At 48.1% G+C, this 15,291-nt stretch overlaps 1 protein-coding gene across 1 annotated transcript in view; it reads left to right on the top strand.

Moving 5' to 3' along the window:
- IGDCC3 (immunoglobulin superfamily DCC subclass member 3) overlaps nucleotides 1-15,291 on the top strand; it is a 103,996-nt gene that overhangs the window by 11,622 nt on the left and 77,083 nt on the right. The window lies entirely within an intron of this gene.

Here is a 15,291-nt window from a genome sequence, read left to right on the forward strand (position 1 = left end):
GCCCTGAGACCTGGCTCAATGCTGGCTTGTTAAATAAGTTTTACTGAAGGGTTCTCCCACTTGTTTGGCTGCCACGTTTTTCCTGTGCAAGCTCTGTTGCACTGGCAAATTAATACCACCATTTTTTTGGTGCAAAGCAGAAACAGTCTATGGCAAAGTCTGGGGCCGAGGTCCTGGCTGCGCTCCCCAAACTGGGGCTGGAGGGGGCCTTTTGGAGCCCCGCCGCCCACTCCCCGCAGCGCCAGGGCCGGCTGGCAGCCCACCAAGGGAACACTCCAGCCCTTGTGTATAACAATTCCCGAGTGCATGAAGTGGCCATCTGCAAACCTAGCTTTTCAGCAGCGTTAAGAAGTGACATTGTCCAGGAGCCAAGGGCTTTGGGTCTGTGCCAGATTAGCAGCTGGATCTCAAACTTGTCAGTCTTGCGGCGCTAAACCTTGGAGCGCTTTTGGTGAATGGCTCTGGCATTTATGAGCTGGGAGCTGGCTGACACACAAGCACGGTGTCAAACTTCTCAGACCTGTAAACAGGAGACTTGAGGAATTACCTTTGGGATGGTGGATTGTCAGTAAACATTCTTATCTCTGCATCAATATGTATGTGACGTGCTGGGTGTTGCCTTTTGTAGCCCTAGTTTCATGTGGATCAAAATGAAAAAGGGGTTGTGTGGAAAATGCTCTGGACTCTGTTCTGGCTCCAGGCTTGGTTTCTTGCCAGCCCTCAGAAGAGGTCTGGGTGAAGCCAGCACAAAACGGGGAGCACCTGGCCTCGATGCCACAGGTGCCTGTGGATAATGGGAATGAAACTTGATGTTGCTGGCAAGTATAACCTTCTGTTAAGGGAAAGGTTCCCCACTGTGCCTGAACCTCATGAAGCACACACGTGTGCTTAGGACTCGGCTTAAAGGTAGATGAAGCCTCCCAAGAGCAAATCACAGTTGTACCTTCGAAACCCCATGTCTCAGGATGGTTGATTACAACCCTTAAGATTCTGTGATTACACACAAGCAATAGTGATTTTTCCTGGCCTCAAATCCCAATAAGCAAAACAAAAACAGAGAGTAATTATCCCCATTTTAGAGATGATGGGACCCGTTGCATTGAGGAAATGGGTGCTGGCTGCCTGGAAGGGAAAAGAAACCCCAGGCACCAAGCAGACCTTTGCAGAGCAGAGTAAATACTGCCGGTGGGGAAAACCTCATCCCAGTGCTGATCTTCCCTTTGAGCCTGACATCTGAACACAAAAGCAAAAGAGAAATAAAAACCTTTCACAAACAGGAATCTTGAAAGTTGATCAAGGCCGTGCTACTGAGGAATAAAAGAGATCTGACAGACCGGAGCCCCTTGAGAGCTCTGCTGCACTTTTTGCTGTCTTCAAAGGCAGGCTGTTAGTCTCGTATCACCGTTACAGACCCTGGCTTTGTAGTATTGCTTGGAATATAATCTTCCTGGCTGGGAGGAATGTACATATTTGCATTCAGGAAATGTGGGCTGGATATCATATTTTTATGTTTCAAATTTACTCGGATGCTCGGCGTCGAGTAAAATTTAACTGGAAGAATATGGTGCTGTCAGCTGCTGCGCACGTGGCCCCGATGGACTCGGGGTGGATGCAGTTTCCTCACGGAGCGGACACTCCTTAAAACCCTCCTCCTAAAAATGAGCCCATTAAACTCACTGAACTGAAATTCAGGGGCAATTTCTGTATGTCATCGTTGTTAAGTGAAGATACTTGGTGGAAGGGGGTGGACCTTGGCTGGTTTATGCCTTGGCAGGTCACGTGCTAAGCACACTGATGATATTCTTGTAGTGTAACCTTTTTTTGAACAAGCCCAAGTGTGCAAGGAGCCTGTGCATGACCAAGCTGAGCAGAGCCCTCGGCGTTTCCACCCTTTTTTCAGTTGCTGCTGCTGCGTCTGTTCAAACCCTGGTGTGTTAGTTTAAAAGGTTGTGGAATGCAACGTGTTTTTATAATCTGATCAGGTTATTGAATACAGATCTTTTCTTTCTCCCAGTGACAGCTGCATAATTTTTCATGACTCTGAGCTGTCTTAATTAAAATAATTTTCATGGGCTGAGTGTTCTCTGGAGGCACTGCTTGGCTGAGTCTTTGTGGGGCTCTTTGAGCTGTATTTCAGCCAGAAGCTGATGCACATCTTTACTATCTGTGGGTGAAGATACCCTCTGAGCAACAGTAACAGGTAGAGTCCACTCCCTTGGAAGGTGAGCTTCCCAAAACACAGCTAGCTGCCTTTCTTCGCATCACCACCCTTTGCTTAACTTGGCCATACTTAACTCCAATCATGTTGTCTCGTGGCATTTCCAGCCCTTTGTGCTGATGCTGTAATTTGATGGAGCTGGCTTCACATCATCATAAATCACAGCCCAGCCGGTGGAGTAAGACCCATTGATTATATCACTCAATAACAGGCAGTTACCACTAATTGGAAATCACCATCAAACTGGGTATCGGATCAGGCTCTGCACGCATCCAGCCTGAGAGCAGCAATTTTCCCTGTTTGATCTGGTGCTTTGAGGTGGGGGGGGGAAGGAGAGAAAGTAAGTCAATTGTGCAACTTAACGCCAAAGAGGTTGCTCGAAGTTTGGTGGAAAGAATGTGCCCGATATTTGAAGTACTGTGGGACCTGAATAGCTCTGGAGAGATCTGAGCTCGTAATGACACTTTCCTGGTGTTTTGCTGCGGGAAGAGTGTTTTATAGCTAAGCATAGCAACACACATCCCTGTGCCCTCCTCTGCTCCCTTGCCTCCTTCCTCCCTGCATCCTGCCCCAAATCCTGCTCCCCCATCCCACTGTGCCTGGCCATCGTGCCTGCAGGAGGGCAGGACTGATAGCCCAGGCAAGGTGGATGTTACATCTCTCCTCTGTGTTGGTCCCTCTCGCCCAGCCTGGGACCGAGCATGCTCTCCCTGCAAACATGCTGGCTGTGACAACCTCCAGTCCGAGGGTCTCAAGGTCACCTGCAAAATACAAAAGGGATGGAGATTTGTTGCCTATGCCTGCTTGCAAGTTGTTTTCCCTGCCAAGCTGTGTGGCTAGGGGAGGAGGTTGGGAATTGCAGGATTTTTAAAGCAGCAAAGACCTTCCCACCGTTTCAGCTCTTCTGCACAGAATATATTCAGGGTTTAACCTGCAGCCCCCTTTCCAGCTCTGGGGTGGTGGGAAGAGCTGCTGAGCCCAAATAATGGCAGCATTTATAAGAGTGCAGAGACAAGAAGGAAGTCTAAAAGGATTAGGGAGAGACAAAGGAGGCTGATTATTTTATGGGTCACAATACAAGGCATTAGAGTGAGATCACAAAGGGACATAATTACAAAAGAAGGCCATACTGGGGGGATCAAACCAGGATTAGAGTGGGAAATGTTTTTACACAGTTTTGTTCCACTCATTATGAAGTTAGCATTTTAAATTAGGGTTTAAAGAAGGTGGCACCAAAGTTGTCACCAAGGTATTTCCTGGGCAATGCCACTGTTTGGATGTAGATTATGAGTCTCTGCTCAAAACATCATAGCAGACCTTAAACGTCTGGGCTTGCTGTTGGTTTCTCCTGTGCAGTATCTGTATTGTCAGCAGAGCCCTACCTGTAGGTGGTGTTTGGATTAAGTGAACCTGTTTCTGCAGCTGGAAGTAGGATACTTTAATTATGACATGTTTTGGCTGGAGGTAAAGGGATGCTTTTAAAGCAAGTGCCCTGGGGTTGGTTTGTGCCTCTGGAGTTACTCCCAGGAACTTTTGTGTGATGGTCAGTTGCATTTTATTGCAGTTTAACCCCTGCTGTTGCATGTCAAGTTTCTTCCATCCAGAAAAGAGAGGTGTGATGTATTTTGTTCCCTGGTCTGTGGCTTTGCTTGCATTTAATGCTCTGTCTTCGCAAATGCTGAGCAGAATGGCTCAGTGCTGATGCCAATGACATTTCTTTATTGTCTGTTCTTTGAATGCTTACGATTCTTGGTAAGTCAAGAGCAAGTTCTGGGCTTGTAGCAGTGAGGGAAAAAAACCACAACAATGAGGAATTACTAAAAAAAAAAAAAAAAAAAAAAAAAGAGGAAAGAAATCAAGTGAAGCCAAAAGACTGTGAGAGGATTCCAGGGGATGGATATAATGGGCGCGTGGGCTATTTCCCTCCATCAGCTCTTTTGGATGCCTCTAGGACATGCTGGCTCACGTGATGCTGCCTCTCACATCTGTACTGTTGCAGTACTTGGCCCTCTGTATGCTGCAAAAGAAATGTACAAATATAGGAGTCACTGGGGGGAGATTGGGGAGATTTGACTGGGAATTGTCGTAGATTTGCGGAATTAAAAGAGTTTGTCACTTACCACCCGCTGCCTTTCAGTGTCTGCATCTAACAGCCAGGATTTGTCCTGAGACTTGAGCACACTATAAGGCCATATTTCTTTTTGGCTGCTCATTTCTTAGCAGTGTGAGAGTTATTTAAATATCATCTTACACTTCTCTGCGAGGTTTCTGAGGTGGATGTGCCAACCTTAGCTCCAGCTATGTTATCTCTCATATAGAGGGTTTGCACTGCAGGCAGTAATGTCACTTAATCATTTATAGAAAGCTCAGGGGAAATATATCAGAAGAATTTCATTAATGGTAGCACTGTTGAGTTATTTGTCTCAATTAACTCTTGGAGCACAGCTGAGGAAGTTCTGACATCTCTGTAGCCTGCACCTGCAGCACGAGGCTGCTCCCAAGTCCACTGCCTGATTTTTTTAACCCAGGATGATGCTTTGGTGGTACCCACGTGGCCAGCTCTGTGGAGACAGCACTGTGCCCTGCCTCACCTGCCTTTACACTGCTTGTCCCTCTACTTGCTGCTTTGCTTCAGCTTCGCCCTGCAGTGTGGTACTATCCTCCTCCTCTGCCTCCTTAGGCTTCTGCTTGCGGTCGTCACCCTGGCATCTCTTCAGTGCTGTTGCAGAGCAGCTCTTTATCTGCTTAGGCTTGTCTCAGCTTGAGGATGTGTAACGCCACCAGTTCTGTGGTTGTTTTTGCAGGATGGTTAGACATGACTTTCCCTCTCGTTCTGCCCTACAAGGGTCCCAACTGGCTATGGCATGGCCAATAACATGTGTGCACCAGCTGTGCCTCAGTTTCCCCTCTCTGAGCCCGAGGTGGGTGTAGTCAGTGTCATCATTTGCAAACCCATGTGAGCATCCTGGGGTCCCAAGTTGCTATTTTTTGTTTATTAGGGACTCAGGTTAGCTGGGGATGGTTTCCAATCTGTGCTGTTGCTCCCCTGCAGGCCTGCCAAGGGGTGAAGGGTGTACAGTGCTGATGCCCAGGCAAGAGGGGGGCCGCTTTTCTGCTGTCATTCATTGGCAAGACTGTAAGTAGGAATCAATTTCCAGGGGCATTTGACCAGAGCAATCAATGCTCTTCATCTAGTTGGGTAAGCAGTGACTTAAAGGTAAGCATTGCTGTGTTTGCCTTGAAGCTCTGGTCATGGCTGTAACACACCACTACTGAAAACAGTAGTATATGTAAACAGATAGAAGGGCACAGAAGCTGTAGAGAAAGAGACTTGATTTTGTCAGGACTGTGTCTTTTTGTGCTGATCGCTGCCCACAGCTGCTAGGAGACTGAGATTTAGGGACCCTGCTGTGAATGTTTGGGGCCTTTGGGTGCAGCAGTGATACGAGCAAGGGCAAACCTCACAGATTCCCTCTTGTGGCTGAGTCCCAGCATGAAGCCAAAGCTACTTTCCCAGGGCCATCGGGATGAGACCTGAGAGCCATTGGCCGGAGCTCCCTGACGCCAAGGGATGCTGGATCCCCTCTCCATGCTCTGCCTTTTCTGCTCCTGTTTTGACTCTCCCCACCATCCCAGGCCAATTGCTGGGAAGGGAGTCTGCTCCCACTCCTCCTAGGCACAGCATATGGTTTTCAGAGAGGTTCTTGCTTTAAACCCAATTTTACAGTTGGGTTGACTGAGGCAAAAGGAGGTCAAACGATTCGCCTGAGGTCACTCAATAAGTGGCTCAGATTAAATCTCAACCCCCGCCGCTGCCCGTTCCCAGCGCTGGCTGTGCCGGCCGGACCAGATGGCCTTCTGAATGCTGCCTCAAGATCCTCGCCTTTTTCTCTCCCTCATTGTTCTCCATTGTGGGCTTCTGAATGCAGGACCTTGAAAGTGAGAGTCATTTGGATTTGCCCAATCCAAGTTATTCTGTTTAATGATGTGGATTTGCAGGAGAGGGTTTAGACACACTGCTTTGCTACGGAGGTTTGATTTTGGCAGAGGTTTGCCTCTTTGCTGGGGTTTTCTGATGTTAAAACTCTCTCTGCCCTGACCAGCTAAAACTGATCCCCTCTCCTTTCAGCTGCCCCGCTGCTCTCACTGGCTGAATGGGGCTGCCTTGGCTTAGTACTTGTGCAGGTTTGTTGATGGGGCTCTGGGGAAATTCTCTGGGTGATTTTGCTGCAGCTTCTGCACCGCTTCTCATCTGTCTGTGCAGTTTGTGTCTTCCCTGTTAGTTTGGCCCTGGGATCTCACAGGGAGGTCAGTGCAGGGTGCTGCCGGATGGACAATGTTGTGTGGCTCTGGGAGCGTGTAGGCTCATGTGTTAACTCTGGAAACAACAGATGGAGATGCCGACATCTCCCTCCAGATCTGACACGGTGCCGCTCCTAACAGTAGTAGGGGCCGCAGGCACAGTTGGAGCAGTGCATTTGGTATCACAAAATGAGCCCTGTCTCCACTCCCTACATTAAAGGCTGGAAAAGCACAGCTCTGTAACCTCTTTGGGGAAGTCAGGTGGGCAAATCCTTGGAGCTGGTAGAGCAGAGACCATCTGGCCAGGGAGCAGCAATGCTGGGGTAGCTGTTCCTCTCTGCAGCCACCCTCTTGCCTGGGGCAAGCTTTGGTCCACGAGGCTATGGGGAGCAGCATCTCTGCACCCACACATCCTTCTGCATCCAGCCTCCGGCAGGCCAGCCCCGGCTCAGACTGGGGCCACTCACATGCCTCAGTAAGTTGGCACCTCTTGAGCATGCCTTGATTAATGGTGGTTTTTTTGTCAGTCCTAAGAGGCCCCCATTATGTCCCTTTGATGCTGGGTTTTGCACTTACCACTGTCACTGAGCTCAATGACTAATTTTCATAGGTCAGGGGAGAGGGACAATGGACCAGGCCACTTTTGGAAGAAACAAATGAAATTTTACTGCAACTGAGAGCACTAATTAAGAGTGAGGATCAATTTGGGTGTACAAAAGAGATAGTTTTAGGTTGCTGGTGTGTGAGCGGCAGTATTGCAGTAGCAGAAAAGGCTCAGTGTGTGCATACTTCAGCTGCAGCATTGTAACCAGCTGCATTTGATCGATCCTTCTGTGCTTATTCATTGAGGGAAGCCCAAGCATTTTCCTGCCTGCTGTGCCCAAAAAGCACAGGGACAGCAAACCTGCCAGATCAAGTCATGGTTGATCCACGTGAGATGCTTTTGGCCAGGAGCAGGAGCTTGTTTCTTGTCAGTTGTGTTGTTCATAGTGGAGCCCAGCACTGCAGACTGGCTGTTGGCTTTGAAGTGCAGTGCATTGCATTCCCTGCCCATGTCTGTGGGCAGGATGATGCCCATCCTCCTCTTGGGCCATAGCTCGGCCCACCAGGGATTGCACTGCTTCACTGAGACTGCAGAGGAACGCTGGTTTGGAGGACGTGTCAAAAGAGGGAGAGGGGACAGTGAACTCTCATCAAGGAGAATGTCATGGATGCAGCAAGAAAGACAAGGAAAAGCCAGAGGTGCACAACCTGGGTGGCTGGCTTCACTGAGCATTGAGGAAATGTGATTTATGAATACTGACTGGAGCATCCTTCTGCCAAGAGAGCTCTCTGGGGCCTGTGGTGTTCCTATGAAGCAAAGACTAAATGGTTTTGAATCCCAGCAGAGTTAAGGTACTGAGCAAACCTCTAAAACAATCAAGTGGAAGCAGCAGTCTCTTATGCTCCCTTGTTCCTTGATGTGGTTTTGCCCATGTCCATTTTATTTTTCCCCTGCAGTGTGATGTTCAGCTTCAGCTCAAGGGTTGTTTGCTCTCACCTCTAATTCAACGTGGTGACTTTGCCCTGAATGGCCAAGCAATGCAGCCACATCCCTTAAGGCACCAGCATGGTGGTTCCATCCAGGTGAGGTACTTGTGGAGGCACTTTCTTTGCTCAGAGCATCATCCATGTCCAGCTTGACATAATTTCTCATTGCAGTATGTAAAGAGGTGGGAGCTCTGGAGGTGCCTTCCAACCCCCAGCATTCTATGATTCCATGAAATGACAGAGACTGGTCAACGTTGTACATACAGAGCCTGGGTTTGAGTCTTGAGGATCCAGACTTGATAATTTGGCCGAAACAGCATGGTGGTGGGTGCCTTGGGAAGCCTTCTACTGTCCTTGGGCAACTGTCTCAATGTCCTTGTATTTCCAGGAGTGGGGAATGGAGGCATTGGTGCTTCCCAGCTCCTTCCAACCCCTTTGGGTCTGAGGGCCTTTCTCCTGCTGACTGGCTGTGCCAAGCTGGTGTGGGAGGACCAGACTTAGAGCTGTTGGAGCTCTGCCCAGCTCCCTCCGGGCGCGTGCTTGGGGCCGCTGCCTCTGCACCTCATCAGGGTTGAGGAGCTGAGGCTCTGTGTGAACTTGCCATTGCCACATGAAGCTTCTGGGTCTGGCTTTTCTGAGACCTTTGAGCTTGTTCCCAGCTGTCCAGGAACCAACTGGAGGGTTCAGAAGTTCTTTCAGGGGAAGGCAGAGGTCCCTGCCGTGTGTATTTGTACACAGAAACCTCCTGGACAATGAGTTTGAAAAGCCAGCCCGGGTGTAGGTACACAGGAGGTATTTGTGTTTCTGTGCTGGGGAACAAACATGAATCTTTGTGGTTTAAGGTGTAGTTTGCATATGTTTGAAGCACCTCTCTGATTTATGCTGCTGCATCTCGTGGGGGAAATGAGATTTGTTCTTGTACAGCTCCCTGCCCAAGGGGAGCCCGCTTCATTTTTCCTTTTGCTAACTAGATTCCGCCAAGAATGAGAGATTACCTGATCTTCCAAAAGCATTTCCAGTGTGTGGAGAAGTCTGGATGACTCACAACTTTTAATTAGCTCTCCTGACCAAGGCAAGGATCCCTCCCTTCCTCCCTCCCTCCCTTCCAGAGAGGTGGTGATTAGAATTACAATGAAGATAATCCAAACTGTATGTGTAGGGTTTTCTGTAAGCAGAGAACAAAGCAGGACATCCATCTGGTGAGTGTGAGCCCATAATACCTTTCTGCTCATTTCTCCAGTGCAACAGGAGCTGCTTGGGACGGAAGCAGGCTCATTATTTTGGAAAGGCTTGCTGACATGCAGAGCAGGACTGGCTTGTAATCTCTGAGGCACTGAAACTGCTGCTCAGGAAGGAGCACTGCCTTTATTTTTAAGTCTACCTTTGTGTTTCTCCTTGTTAAAATCTGCAGCGATGAGGGACACCAACTTCTTCTGAGCCTGCCATTAATTAGTGTGTGAATGAGAGATGCCCTGAGTTTTAGGAAGGCTAATCAGAGCTGGAAGGGAGTTTTAACCTGTCAGCCGAGCTAAGCCCGTCCTGTGACAAACATCCCAGCAGCAGTGAGGAAATGCATTAGCTGGAGACAACCTCCTTTTCAAGTGATGATTCTGCTCACCTAAACTCTCCTTCTCTGTGTTGGACAGAGCCCCTTCCTCAAAACCTTTGCATCCCTTCCTGTGCTGTGTGTGCAGGGGACTCCTGCCTTGTGCGGTGAGCTCTGCTTTCCCACGCTGTGCCCTGCGGCAGGCACAGGCAGAGTCTGCAGCAGGCAGATGTGATGTTGAGCCCTCAGCCACGGTGCTGCTGTGCTTTACAGTCAGCTGGACTTTGCCAGGCTGCTCCAGCACGGCGAGAGGATGGGCCCATTGTGGTGGGGTGGGAAAGGAACAACAAAAAGCCGTTGTGGAGGAGCGGCCAGCGCTCCGTGCTGCAGCGCGTGCTTCTGCTCCTGCCATGGCAACAAGTTCATCCTTGGGCCAGGACGCTTGGCTGCAAACGTGGCAAGGTGGCCAGGAGCCAGTCCAGCCTTGCAGCATCCTCAGAAGGACCCGGGGAGGCAGGAGGGGTGGGGTTACTATCCTGTACCAGCAGGATAGCTCTTCCTTTCCAATGCAGAGCTTGGGAAGGAAGATGGAGAGCCCAGATCTAAGGAAATGTTGCTCAAACACAAGGAATCCATTTCTCTTATTAGTACTTTAGCTCCTCCCTGTGTATCAGAGCTGTATGCAGCCTTGGCTTTGAAGGAAATGGCTGGATCCCTGCTGCCCAGCTTGCTACTGGCACCTCCCGGCAGCCCCACATGAACCAGGCCTGCTGGGGGGTGCAGCTCAGAGAGCAAATCCTCTCAGAGATTCCAGACATCAGGCCAAAGCTTTGTGTTTCACCTTGGGTTGGGTTTTTTTGATGCATGATGTGAAATTCACAGGAGGAATATTCCTAGAGAGCTGCTTGACTTCCTGTAGGAAAGAGGGGGCAAAAAAGGTGGAAAGTAAATCATACACTACATTGACAGCTTCCAGCCTTCAAAACCTCATCTGAGCTGTCTTTCCTCTCCAAATCATAACACTGTTCTCTATTCTTGATATTAAAAAACAACAACTTATTAGTTCCTCTAGCTTGTGCCTTGACTTATTGCTGTTGGGTTACATCTGAGTTGTCTTTCTAGCATTTGCGATTAGTGGGGAAGAAAAAGCTTGAAAACCCCTGACTTTTAACAGAAGGAGAGCTAAGGTTGACAGGGCTGTGAAATGCTGAAAGCTGGCATTGCCAGACATCACAAGGTCCTTGATGACATGATGAGGGCTGGGATAGCTGAATAAACTGATGAGCTGCTTCCATTTTGGTCCCTTGTCATGGAAATAGGCTCCAATCTGCATGTCAGATCCCTTGGGGTGAGGGAGTGTAATAACATTAAAATAAGGCAGCAAAAACCCCAAGAGAGGGTGTGGGGGTGTGTGTGTGTTTTAGCAATCTTGAATCAGGCACAAAAATATGCTTGGAGGAGTCTGGATCAGCCGAGGTGGCTCCTCATCACTGCTCTGCTTCTAATGCACAAAGGTAACCACCGTGGCTTTAAAGAAAGTACTTTAGTGGTACAATAAATGTAATTGCTTCGATGAAATGTCTTTAGCCTCCTGAGGGAAGTTGTAGTCTGCTAAAGCCTTTAGATATGAATGGACGACTCTGTAATTGCTATTGTTTCGGAGACACATTAGGAAAGCCCTAATGCTGATCACTTCTGGCATGTTATGGAAGCAGGGTAATGGCAGTCCCACGCAGCGTGCAGGGGAAGAGGGTATTAGTATGCATTCTGCAGGATGAAAAACTGACAAACGCTTCAGGACTGGAAGTTTTTTTCCTAATTAGATAGTGGGCTTGTGAATTTTATTTGATTTCTGTTTTTCCTTTGCTTTCCCCTCCCCCCTCCTTTTCCTGCTGTTACGCAGAGTGAAGGTATCTAATTCTTTGCAATTTAGGCTTTGGATAATGAGCTTGAAGGCGATATCTCAGAGGAGTGCAGAATTGATGGGTTAGTGCATCAGCTGGGCTTAATCCAGTCTCCTGATTCTGACAAGGTCCAAACCAGCTGGTTCAGAGAAAAAGCCAAGACATCCAAGACATGGGTATTCACAGTAAGTGGGTTTGATTTTTTTTTTTATAGTGATCAGTAGACCAGAATGTATTCTGTTCCATGGGATGGACTTTCACCTCTGGATTGGGTGCAACTATGTTAAAAAATCAGAATCTGGGCTTACAGATCATAGAATCACAGAATGGTAGGGGTTGGATGGGACCTTTAGAGATCATCTAGTCCAACCCCCCTGCAGAAACAGGGTCACCTAGATCAGGTCACACAGGAACGTGTCCAGGTGGGTCTTGAAGACCTCCAAGGAAGGAGACTCCACATTGCTCCTAAGTAGTAACTTGGGTAGTCTCCTGCTTTTGGAGACCTTAGGCTTCATGTTTTCCATCTTTTCTTCATTGCATAGGGGCCAGAAAAACTAGTAGACTGCTCTAGCACACTAAGCAATGAGGCAGGAGCTGGGAGACTTTGCCTTAGCAATTCTGGCTTTGGTGACATTTTTCCTGGGAGCTGGTGCAAGCCGAGTCCTGAAGGGCAGCAGCATAGGCAGGAGGATCAGCACAGCCTGTGGCATGTTGGTGTCATTCTCATGCTATCAGACACAGTTACTCCTCATTTGCTGCTGGGCAGTGTTTTTAAGTGCTTCTCAGTGCTGTCTTAGTGTGGTTGTGTTCTCTGCCAGAGTCAGGAGCCTGTTTGCAAAACCAGAGAGATTTCCAGACCCATTGGAGAGGACCAGTACTAGAGGCCAGGTGTGATCTCCCATCACACTGGTACTCACTCAGTACAGATTAAACCCTGCTCATGGCTGGATTCTCTGTAGGGATTAGTCCTTCTCCTGTGTCTTACTGAACATGGCATTACTTCCCAGCATTGCCATCATTTGCTTTGCTTCTCTATTCATGTGGCTTATCTCCACAGCATTCCTCCCAGAGCCAGCATTACTCAGAGATGTACTCCCTGTCTCCAGAGAGTGATCCCTGGGGCAAAAGCCAAGGATTGCCTGTTTCATCCCCTGCCTCTGTGTGCTGCCCTGGACCTTGTCCACACCATTGGGTGCATGTCCAACCTGGCAGCTGGATGTTTCTCCCTCCCATGGGCAGCTTAAAGACTGTCATTGGTTCTTGGAGCTGCAGATTTCTCCATTTTCCAGCTTTGTAAGAATTGGCTTTAGGAGGGGTGTCGGTTTGCAGTTCTTTTTCTGCTTGATCCTGCAAGAATATCTTACCATGAAGTAGGCAAAAAGCAGATGAATTTCTGCCTTTGGTTTGCATGAGTATCTCCTTTAAAATGCCGCTTTCCTCTCACTGTCCTACGTGCAGGTCCAGCCTGTCTTCTCAAGAGAAAGTCAGCCCCAAATTTTTTGGGATTTCCTCCCCAAAAGACCTGGAGAGAGAGCCTGGAAAGTGCACTTTTGGGGAGAAATAAAAAAGATGGTATTAGGTCCTTTTATCACTGCCCTGTCCTTGCCTGGGTACTGATGTAAGTGTAGTCCTGTAGTCTTCATCTCCACCATTAACATCTTATTACAAAATAAAAAGTAATAATTGTTGCTTTCCCTTGGATGTTTAGCCTCAGATGGTAAATCTTGATCTCATTTGGAATTTATTTTCATTCAGGAGATTGCTACTGCTTTCAGAAGCTTCACTTTAGACAAGGGAGATTTTATGGCTCTGAACTGTTTGCTTTTAAAGCATTTTTTGTTTCTTTTTCCCCTGTGGGTTTTTTTTTTTTTAAGGAAAATCAGAGGAGTCATGTAATCCTTGACAAACAATAGATTGTCCCAGATTAATAACACACTGTATTTCACAGTGAACACAATCCGGGCCTGCTGTAATTTACTCTCCATCCTGGCACACTGTTAACTAGGATGAACGCTCATGTGAAAGCTCCACATATGGCCACTGCCAGTTTTCGTTATAAGTTGCTCCAAAAACGTGAGGAACGAGGGGTAGTGAGTCAATGAAAACCCCAACATAAAGTGACTTTTTGTGTCCTGGCAGTGCTTGGCTGAAAGCCAATGGCAATAAGAGCCCAGCGTGCCAGAATTCACAGGCAAACAACACTTTTCCACTACAGCATCCTTCTGAGACACCCTCCCAGCAGCCATCCTTCCTTCCTGCCACTCATTCCCTTGTGTCCAAGGAAGGGGCAGGGGGGGAGAGGTGGAAAATGTCTCAGTGTTGTGATGGGGTGTGATGAAAACATGAGTGACAGAGTGACATTTTGACAGCTTGACTTCAGGTTCCTGCTGCAAATGTAAATCCCTTCATTTGAATCCAATTTGCACAGGCAGGAGTGTTCAATGGGAGCGTTACTGAAAGGTGACTTTGGGGGATTTTATTTTTTAGTTTGGGGTATCTGTGGACTTTTTTTTTTTGTAGATTCAGCAGCAAATTTCCATGGTATTGTGGAGGTTGAAGTGGTGTCTGTCCCCCTAAAGCTCCAGCACCTGTTCTTATGTGAAATGGCTTTGTTTTTTCCCAGTTTCATCCCTGTGTGAGTCGAGAGACCACCAGCAATGTAGTTCATTAAATGTACCTATTGAGCAGCTGATAAAATTGAACCACAATCCCATCCTCCTTAAATCAAACACTCTTAAACAGCCAATAGTCCATTTTATCTGTTTCCTAAGAGGTCTAATCTGTTGCTCTTCCTCACTTAGAGATTTACTGTATTTTCACTGGAGAAAAGTCACTGAGCATCTTGTCAGGTGGGAACAAGAACAGCCAAGTCGTGCTTCGAAGCATGAGTTACATAGACACCCTCAGTACCTTGGACATTCCTCATTCCTCGTTAGTGCTCCCTGTAGTAATTCCTCCCTGAGATTTCAGTGAGCAATGCTGGAAGATGCTCTGGTCCCATTCTCATTGCTGGAGCAATACATGTCTGTCTCAGCAGAAGGTGACGTGAGATGACTCTGTGCATGACAGCGTGGGAATCCACCTTGGATGTAGAGCTCTCGCCCTTCTGAGGTCTGATTGCAGTGCTTCTCTGTACCTTCCTTCCAAGTCTCTTTCCTCCTGGTTCTCTCAGAGTTGCTTTTGTCTCTCCTATCTTCCTTGAAGAAGCTGGGTAGTTCTTGATGGCTGTTTTGGCTAAAGCAGCTTAACCAAAGAGACTGTGGAGATGAGATGGACCATGGCCAGATATGATAAAAGTGCAGGAAACTGAAGCTCACCTGAGGCCAGACCCTTATCCTGGTGCCTGGCTCACCAGAGCAGGATGTGATGCTTGCTGACCTGCACAAATGTGAGTCCAAGGGAGCAAACGGGCTGGGCTCAGCACCAGTTCCCAAAGGGACTGTTTACCAAGCAGGTTTTAAATGATATTAGGAAAAACGTGTTCACCAAAAGGGTTGTCAAGCCCTGGAACAGCCTGCCAGGGAGGTGCTGGAGTCTCCGTCCCTGGAGGGATTCCAAAGCTGTATAGCTGTGGCACTGAGGGATGTGGTTTAGTGATGGCTGTGGCAGTGCTGGGGGAACACTTGGACTCAATGATCTTTAAGGTCTTTTCCAGCCTAAACCATTTCCCTGGGAGGTGCAAAATGTTAGGAAAGCACAAGGGGTGCAAACAGAGCTTAGAGGAGACTGGCTTTTCAGGTAGCCTAGTCTTTGTACCATGAGTGCAAAATAAGTGCTTCTCTCTTATCATC

The sequence above is a fragment of the Colius striatus genome, chromosome 7 (assembly GCF_028858725.1).
Source record: "Colius striatus isolate bColStr4 chromosome 7, bColStr4.1.hap1, whole genome shotgun sequence".
NCBI lineage: Eukaryota > Metazoa > Chordata > Aves > Coliiformes > Coliidae > Colius > Colius striatus.